This window comes from Strigops habroptila, chromosome 6, assembly GCF_004027225.2.
Source record: "Strigops habroptila isolate Jane chromosome 6, bStrHab1.2.pri, whole genome shotgun sequence".
Taxonomy (NCBI): Eukaryota; Metazoa; Chordata; class Aves; order Psittaciformes; family Psittacidae; genus Strigops; species Strigops habroptila.
This window is the reverse complement of record NC_044282.2, coordinates 39,449,739-39,459,045: the sequence shown is the minus strand read 5'-3', so window position 1 is coordinate 39,459,045 and position 9,307 is coordinate 39,449,739.

Below are 9,307 nucleotides of genomic sequence, written 5' to 3'. Positions count from 1 at the left end.
TTTGTACAGTTTGACTAGGCCTCTTCTCACAAACCCCAAAGCAGTCCATGATATTTGGATCCCTTGCCTCTCCCTCAGATACTTGTCTACCCAAAGAGATGCCTGATTTATTGTGATAGGTATCTAGATATGCACGTGGGGCTGACATTTTAGAATATAGAAGGGGTTTTATTCTTACTTTTTGTTCTTTGAAATCAATAATTTTTACAGTCTCATGACAAGTTTGTAGCAGACTCTGCAGAAATAGAGACCTAAAGCATCCAAAAGAAGCAGCTTTTTAGAGAACAGCATTCAAGGCAAAGATGGGTGAGCTAGCCTAGATAAAGGCATACCACTGGATTTTTAAACCATATGGAAATTAAATGATAAGAGAGGTACAATAAAAAAATAGTGGAAAGAAACAAGAAATGTCAGGAATGTTGCAGGCAGTGGAGCTCAGACTGTCCTAAGCCAACACCAGCCAAAAGGCAAATCCGCACAGAGCAGCAGCACAGACGTGAGGATATACTGCTACAGGACATGAGCTGATTCGCACAGAACCTGCTTGGGTTGCCCATGGAGCAGAACTGAACTACAGACTAGCTTATCCACCCACAGAGAACAGAGAGTTGCCTATATTTTTTTTTGGTAAATACAATAATGAAAAGAAAAAGGAAAATCCTAAGGAAATGCACTCCCACAGCGGAGTGAAGCAGAGGCTGTCTTCTGTAAGCTCTCCCTATTACAAGTGGAAAGCAAAAAATGGAAACCTGGGTAGAGCTCTGAAATGTTATAGCTCTGCAAATCACTTTTTCTTCCAGGTATGAAAAAGCAGACCAAGGTTTTCTAAGAGACAATTACAAATACTTATTGCATGATTATTGATAGCGCTTGTTATCTACCAAAGGATCATTTTCCAAGTCTCATTGGAGTGACTGGTATTTTTCAGGTTGTCTTCAGTGAGCTTTGGATCAGGCCCATACACAAAGGCCAGAAGCACAGGTGCTCACAGCTGTACAGATAACAAATGTGGAAAATATTTTTCAGTAATCTTCTTAGCAATCATTTTCAAACCCCTGAAGTTCTTTCATTTTTACCTTGTCATTGGTCTCTGGCTTCTCTATCTCTCAGCTTTTCCTTGATTTTCCAGACCTTTATCTCCAATCTTTTGAGGATTTTTTGTTGTGAAACTCTTTTCTCATGGAACCTGAAATTCAGTTTTATGTATGTTCAACAACATGAAACCATTCAGCCAGCACCTGTGTACTTGTTTGCACAATATTTTTAGTACTTTTGTACTGTCTTGTGGATAGATGACTTAATTTTATAGGCAAAAAAAAATCAGTTCACTCATGTGTGAGTCACATCTAAATATGGATCAGCTTAAAAGTAATCTCTTGTCCTTTTCCAGAAAAGAAAACACTTTTCACAGGTTAAACCTTTCTCAAAATTCTGTGTAGTTCATTTATTCTTGATAATGGCTAAATAAAGTCCCAGAACTTTTATCATTCGCTTTGGGTGAGATTAGTCCCTGTGCAAAGTCTCAGGACTAGAATGCACTGGAACTGCACAAGTGACAATGACGCATGGACAAATGTGCAGTCTTTCACTTTCTTATGCATATATACCTGTTGCTCATGATTTCAAACACTCAATAAAATTAAATATATTGTTAGTATCTTGTCTTTAAGGAAAAATTATTTATTACTAGTCAGTTCAGATAATAAGCATTTTTGCATGCTCTGTTAAGTGCTCTGTTAAGCATCAGCAATCCTCCAAAAGGAATTATCTTCACAAGATAGATGAGCTGATCGTATGCCACAAGAAAAGAGCTCAGCAAAACTGACTGGGGAAAAGATAATTCTAGCAGGGAGACATTGTGACCACCAACTTATTGACAACTGGCTCAAGAAACCCCCTGACCCAAAGAGAAATAAAGATGAAGCATGTGGACTAATTGACATAAGAAGCGAGAGAGTTGCTTAACAAATAGGAAACTCAGTATTAAGTAATGAAAGAGTTATGTAACTTGTAACCAATGAAGGCTGATGCCTTTGTTGATGAAATGTATAAACAATGTAAAGTTTTGACAGTCGGGGAGATAGGTATTCATGGGTTAGCACCTAGCTCCCTTTTTTTGTGCAAACTAGAATAAAAGAATAGAGATAACTCAGAGTGTGAATTGGCGATGTGCACTGAGTAATGAGCTCTTATTCAGGACAACAGTCAGAGCATATCATCTTAAAACTACTTACCTACTCACTTCCCCCTGCTACTCTAGTGTCATGTGCCAGATCTCCTACCACATGTTTCTAGCTAACACTACTGACTTTTCTTCACTTTTGCAAACAAAAAAAGAGCTTTGTTTAGGGTGTTTAAACGTGGTCTCATTCTTGTTCCTCACTTGCTATTCAGTGCTACGTAGTTTTGCTCTGATGTTGCCCCAGTGCCCCTGAAACAGTCCTGCTGTATTAGAAAAAGACAAACACCAAGACTGCCTGTCTTCTTGAATGATCTTTCATAAGAGTAAGTACTTTACCCTGTCTTGACTGTTTTTCTGGTAACAGCAACCATTCCCTTTGCTTGTAAGTGACCATACTGCTGTGCTCTCTACCAATGTGATAATTTTTTTCTGCTGATTTGGGTAGCCTTAATGTGACCTCCCTTCTCTTTTCCCTCAGGTGCCAATTACTTCAAGCATTTTTGGAATGGACTCTGCTGGAAAACATATGCCAACTAGAAAAACAATGATGCTTCCAACTACTTTCCTCACATGCTTTTAATACAAGCAGGTATTTGTTCTACTCCAGGTCTTTGGCTGTTCTGCGCTTGGCACTGTTAGGATTGCCATTAGCACCTGCCTGACCACATGCGACATTCAGATAGGTAATATCTGAGAGAACCTGAGATAATTTATATTGAAAATTTCTTTTTACTGTTGCTACATTAAACACTGAATCATTTTCAAACCTATGGCCTAATTCTATGCCACAGAATTCAGTGAAAGCTTTTTCTTTGAAAGAAATAGATCAGGCCCAATAGCTACTCTTATAAAGTTAATTTATATATGTAAGTACTACATAAAGCATGTTTCTGTTATGTTTGCTTCTAAGTTCTTGCACAGCCACGTTTTTTATTGAGGGATTTTTCTTTTATTGTCTGTTCATCTTTCTGCTCCTTTGTGGAACTCTTAGATCCACTCAATGCTTGTTGTCTATTGAATTTTTGCTTGAGATTTATAAAACTAATCTGACTGAGATTTTTCTTTTAAATATTGTATTCTAAGTTGCTTCAGTATCTCTCTCAGCCATGGAAATAAAAACAGAAAGCTGAAATACTTGCCAAGATGTGGCTGAATCTTTTCAGGAATAGGTTTTTTGCTTAGTGTAATCTTTATGAAAGCAAGAGAGATGGAAACACACACATTACATAGGTCAAGCCAAATGACTTCTGCCTGCTTTTGTATCATGAATTATTTTCTCTCTCACATTCATGTGTTCCAAAAAATGCTTAGATTCCAGGCACTCATACTTTTTGCACAGGGCTATATAAGTATTTGTCTGCAAAGATTAATGCTGAGAACCTTTGGTATAGACTTGAAAAGCATGCTTGCCCTCCCTGTTTGGTTGAGACATTGATCTGTGCTGCATGATATCTGTCAACTCTTCCCCTCCTGGTCTAGTGCATCCTTCCAACTTGTGCTACATTTTGAAAATACTTCCTAACCTGCTGATCATTTTCAGAAATAGCTTCAAAGCTTGGAAAATTTGAGCAGCAATGTCTTTCCTAGGTAGCTTTGGTGCTGACATTGCATTTCCCTTTATTATACCCTTGTATGTTGCTTTCATGTATCTTCTGTTGCACAAAATCTAGCACCTATATTCAGAATGGGCAGAGTCTCAGAAGGTGTCGTGGTTTGAGCCCAGCCGGTAACTCAGAACCACACAGCCGCTCGCTCACTCCCCCCTCCCCCCCCCTTCTTCCTTCCCCCGCTCCCGGAGGGATGGGGAGGAGAATGGGAAGAATGTAACTCCCACGGGTTGAGATAAGAGCAGTCCCGCAACTAAGGTATAACACAAAACCACTACTGCTACCACCAATGATAATAACGATTAGTGAAATAACAAGGGGAGAGGATACAATTGCTCACCACCCGCCGACCGATACCCAGCCCGACCCGAGCAGTGATCTGGGCCTTCCGGGTAACTCCCCCCGGTTTATATACTGGGCATGACGTGCTGTGGTATGGAATACCCCTTTGGCTAGTTTGGGTCAGGTGTCCTGTCTCTGCTTCCTCCCGGCTTCCCCTCCTCCCTGGCAAAGCATGAGACTGAGAAAGTCCTTGGTTGGAATAAACATTACTTAGCAACAACTAAAAACATCGGTGTTATCAGCGTTGTTCCCAGGCTGAAAGTTAAAAAACACAGCACTGCACCAGCTACTAAGCAGGAGAAAAATGACTGCTATAGCTGAACCCAGGACAGTATCCACCCCTTATTCCATACCATTCACGTCATGCTCAGATCCCACATCTCTCAGCACACCATCACCCCTGTCCCATATATACACATATATATACACCCACACCCACACACAGAGAAAGATATCGTTCCCTAGTCCATGGACCAATCCCTGTAAAATTGCTGAACTCATCCAGCCCATGATGTCAGGCTCCATCTCTTGTAATAGTCTTTCAGGGCAGGAGGGATGGTACATAGTGTTGGGTTGTTGCCTGCTGATGATACCGCCAAACTCATCTGGTCACTGCTGAGCTCGTCTGGTTTCCTCAAAATTCATTCTTTGTTGAGGTGATGATCGGAGGGAAGTCAGGGTCAATGGCTGGTGACCTGAAGATATCTAGCTGGTGGGCTATAAAAGTGTTATAGAGCAGGCAACAGCGTACAATTGAGTTCATTGGCTGTTTTCCCCCAAAATCAAATCCCCTTGAGGTACACATCGGACTTCCCCATCTTCCCGCATTACCCACCAAGTATATCCAGGTCCCTGAGCAAAAGCAACCCCACGAGTGGGTTTGCCTTTACCTGAAGCAGGAATAACCCAGACTGTCTTCCCCAACAAATTCTTTCTGTGCACCACAGGAACTTTATCCCCCTCTACAGTACGTAAAAGTTCTGATTGGGCTGGGCCAGCCCTGTTGGCAGATCCCCTACCGTTGACCAACCAGGTGGCTTTTGGTAAATGTGTATCCCAGTGTTTGAAAGTCCCACCACCCATTGCTCTCAGTGTAGTTTTTAACAGCCCATTGTACCGTTCGATTTTCCCAGAGGCTGGTGCATGGTAGGGGATGTGGTATACCCACTCAATGCCATGCTCTTTGGCCCAAGTGTCTATGAGGTTGTTCCGGAAATGAGTCCCATTGTCTGACTCAATTCTCTCTGGGGTGCCGTGTCGCCACAAGACTTGTTTCTCAAGGCCCAGGATAGTGTTCCGGGCAGTGGCATGGGACACAGCGTATGTTTCCAGCCAGCCGGTGGTTGCTTCCACCATGGTAAGCACATAGCGCTTGCCCTGGCGGGTTGGTGGGAGTGTGATATAGTCAATCTGCCAGGCCTCCCCATACTTGTACTTCAGCCATCGTCCTCCATACCAGAGAGGCTTTAACCGCTTGGCTTGCTTAATTGCAGCACATGTTTCACATTCCTGAATAACCTGGGCAATAGTGTCCATCGTTAAGTCCACCCCTCGATCACGAGCCCATCTATATGTTGCATCTCTGCCTTGATGGCCTGAGGTGTCATGGGCCCACCAGGCTAAAAACAATTCACCCTTATGTTGCCAATCCAAGTCCATCTGAGCCACTTTAATCTTAGCAGCTTTATCCACTTGCTGGTTATTCTGGTGTTCCTCAGTGGCCCGACTCTTGGGTACATGAGCATCTACGTGGCGTACCTTCACCACCAGGTTCTGCACCCGAGCAGCGATATCTTGCCACAATGCAGCAGCCCAGATGGGTTTACTTCTGCGTTGCCAGTTGCTCTGCTTCCATTGCTGCAACCACCCCCACAGGGCGTTTGCCACCATCCATGAGTCAGTATAGAGATAAAGTACTGGCCATTTTTCTCGTTCAGCGATGTCCAAGGCCAGCTGGATGGCTTTCACTTCTGCAAACTGACTTGATTCATCCTCTCCCTCAGCAGTTTCTGCAACTTGTCGCAGGGGACTCCACACAGCTGCCTTCCATCTCCGATGCTTTCCCACAATACAGCAGGACCCATCAGTAAACAAGGCATATTGCTTTTCACTCTCTGACAGTTCATTATATGGTGGGGCCTCTTCAGCACGCGTCACCTCCTCTTCTGGTGACATCCCAAAATCTTTGCCCTCTGGCCAGTCCATGATGACTTCTAGAATTCCTGGACGACTGGGATTTCCTATTCGAGCTCGTTGTGTAATTAGTGCGGCCCACTTACTCCAGGTAGCATCAGTTGCATGATGTGTAGAGGAGACCCTGCCTTTGAACATCCAGCCCAGCACAGGCAACCGGGGTGTCAGGAGGAGCTGCGCTTCAGTTCCAATCACTTCTGAGGCAGCTCGAGCCCCTTCATAGGCTGCCAGTATCTCTTTTTCAGTGGGAGTGTAGCTGGCCTCGGATCCTTTATATCCCCGACTCCAAAAGCCAAGGGGTCGACCTCGAGTCTCCCCTGGAGCTTTCTGCCAGAGGCTCCAGGTAGGACCATTCTCCCCAGCTGCGGTATAGAGCACATTTTTCACATCTGGCCCGGCCCGGCCTGGTCCAAGGGCTACTGCATGAACTATTTCTCGTTTAATTTGTTCAAAGGCTTGTTGTTGCTCAGGGCCCCATTTGAAATCATTCTTCTTCCGGGTCACGTGGTAGAGAGGGCTTACAATCAGACTGTAATTTGGGATGTGCATTCTCCAGAACCCCACAACACCTAAGAAAGCTTGTGTTTCTTTCTTGTTAGTTGGTGGAGACATTGCTGTTATCTTGTTGATCACGCCTGTGGGGATCTGGCGGCGTCCATCTTGCCCTTTTATTCCCAAAAATTGAATCTCCTGTGCAGGTCCCTTGACCTTATTCCGTTTTATGGCAAAACCGGCCTTCAGCAGGATTTGGATTATTTTCCTCCCTTTCTCAAAAACTTCTTCCGCTGTATCACCCCACACGATGATGTCATCAATGTATTGCAGGTGTTCTGGAGCTTTCCCCTGTTCCAGTGCAGTCTGGATCAATCCATGGCAGATGGTAGGGCTGTGTTTCCACCCCTGGGGCACTCGGTTCCAAGTGTACTGGACGCCCCTCCAAGTGAAAGCAAACTGTGGCCTGCATTCTGCTGCCAAAGGGATTGAGAAAAATGCATTGACAATGTCAATTGTGGCATACCACTTGGCTGCCTTTGACTCCAGTTCATACTGAAGTTCTAACATGTCCGGTACGGCAGCACTCAATGGTGGTGTGACTTCGTTCAGGCCACGATAGTCTACTGTTAATCTCCACTCTCCATTAGACTTTTGCACTGGCCATATGGGGCTATTAAAGGGTGAGCGGGTCCTGCTGATCAATCCTTGGCTCTCCAGTCTGCGGATCAGCTTATGGATGGGAATCAAGGAGTCTCGGTTGGTGCGATATTGCCGCCGGTGCACTGTTGTGGTCGCAATTGGCACTTGTTGTTCTTTGACCTTCAGCAACCCCACAACAGAAGGATCCTCTGAGAGACCGGGTAAGGTGGACAGCTGCTTAATTTCCTCTGTCTCCAAGGCAGCGATACCAAAAGCCCATCTATACCCTTTTGGGTCTTTGAAATACCCTCTCCTGAGATAGTCTATGCCACGGATGCATGGAGCCCCTGGACCAGTTACAATGGGGTGCTTTTGCCACTTCCTCCCAGTCAGGCTGATTTCAGCTTCCAGCATAGTTAACGCTTGGGATCCTCCTGTCACTCCAGAAATAGAAATGGGTTTCACCCCTTGATACCTTGATGGCATCAGAGTACACTGTGCACCGGTATCTACTAGAGCCTTATACTTCTGTGGGACTGATGTGCCAGGCCATCTGATCCACACAGTCCAGTAAACCCGATTATCCCTCTCCTCCACCTGGCTGGAGGCAGGGCCCCTCTAATAGTGATCACAAAATTCTCCACTTCTGTCTTGTAGAAAGGGATTAGTATTCCTTATCACAGGAGCTGGAGTAAAATCAGCTCTTTCGCTCCATCTGGGAAACTGCTCGCCAGAGACTGGAGCAGCAGCTTTCCTGGGAGGATCATCCTTGACCATTGTTCTCCTCTTCAGTTCACGCACCCGTTGCTCCAGAGCTGAAGTAGGTTTTCCATCCCACTTTCTCATGTCTTCTCCATGATCCCGCAGGTAAAACCATAGGGTGGCCCGTGGCATGTACCTCCTATATTTTCTTTCTCGAGCAGTAGGGCGCCTTCTGTTAATAGCTGAGACGTGGGTTGGTACGCGTGGAGAGCTGGATAGATCGGATAAATCGTCTCTCAACTGTTTGAACTCCTGGGACAGTTTTTCCACAGCTGAAATGATGGAAGGGGTGAGATTGTCTTCGAACTCTCGGAGTTGACGAATCAGGAAATCCACTGTTGGTGATACTCCGTCATTCCAGGTCATTGATGCCAATGTGTGGGCATATGATGATGGCGCACTCCGTGTAAGTTTCCGCCACATGGGTCGTGTACATTCGACTTCATCTGGGTCTACGGATGTGTTCCTGGAATCCGGCCTACGATAGATCATCTCTATAATGGCTGATTCCCTCAGGGACTGGATGCCTTTCTCTATCGTGGTCCAGTTGGCTGAGCGATTCGTAATATCGTCTTTGTAGGGAAACCTTTCCTTCACAGCTGCCAGGAGCCGCCTCCAAAGACTGAGGGCTCGCTTCTCTCTTGCAATCGCTTTGTCAATTCCTCCTTCCTTAGCAAGTGATCCCAGCTGCTTGGCTTCCCTACCTTCTAGTTCATGACCGTCGGCCCCATTGTCCCAGCACCGGAGCAACCAGGTGACAATGTGCTCCCCTGGAAGACGGGTGAAATCTTTTCGCATATTCCGCAGTTCGGTTGAGGTCCGGGGTCGAGAAGTGACCTCTTCTTCTTCTTCCTCTTCCTCTGACCCACGTAGTAGTAACTCTTGTTCAGGTGCTGTTGCATATAGTAATGGCACTGGGTCTTCATCTTTCTTTGCTTCGCGGGTTGCTCTTTGTGCCTTTCGTCTGCTTTTGCTTACAGGGGCAACAGACATTGTCACAAACTGGACATTTGGTTTAGCTGCAGTGTTTGTCACTGTGGTTGGAGTGGCTGCAGTGTCTGCCACTAGGATTGGAGTGGTTGCAATG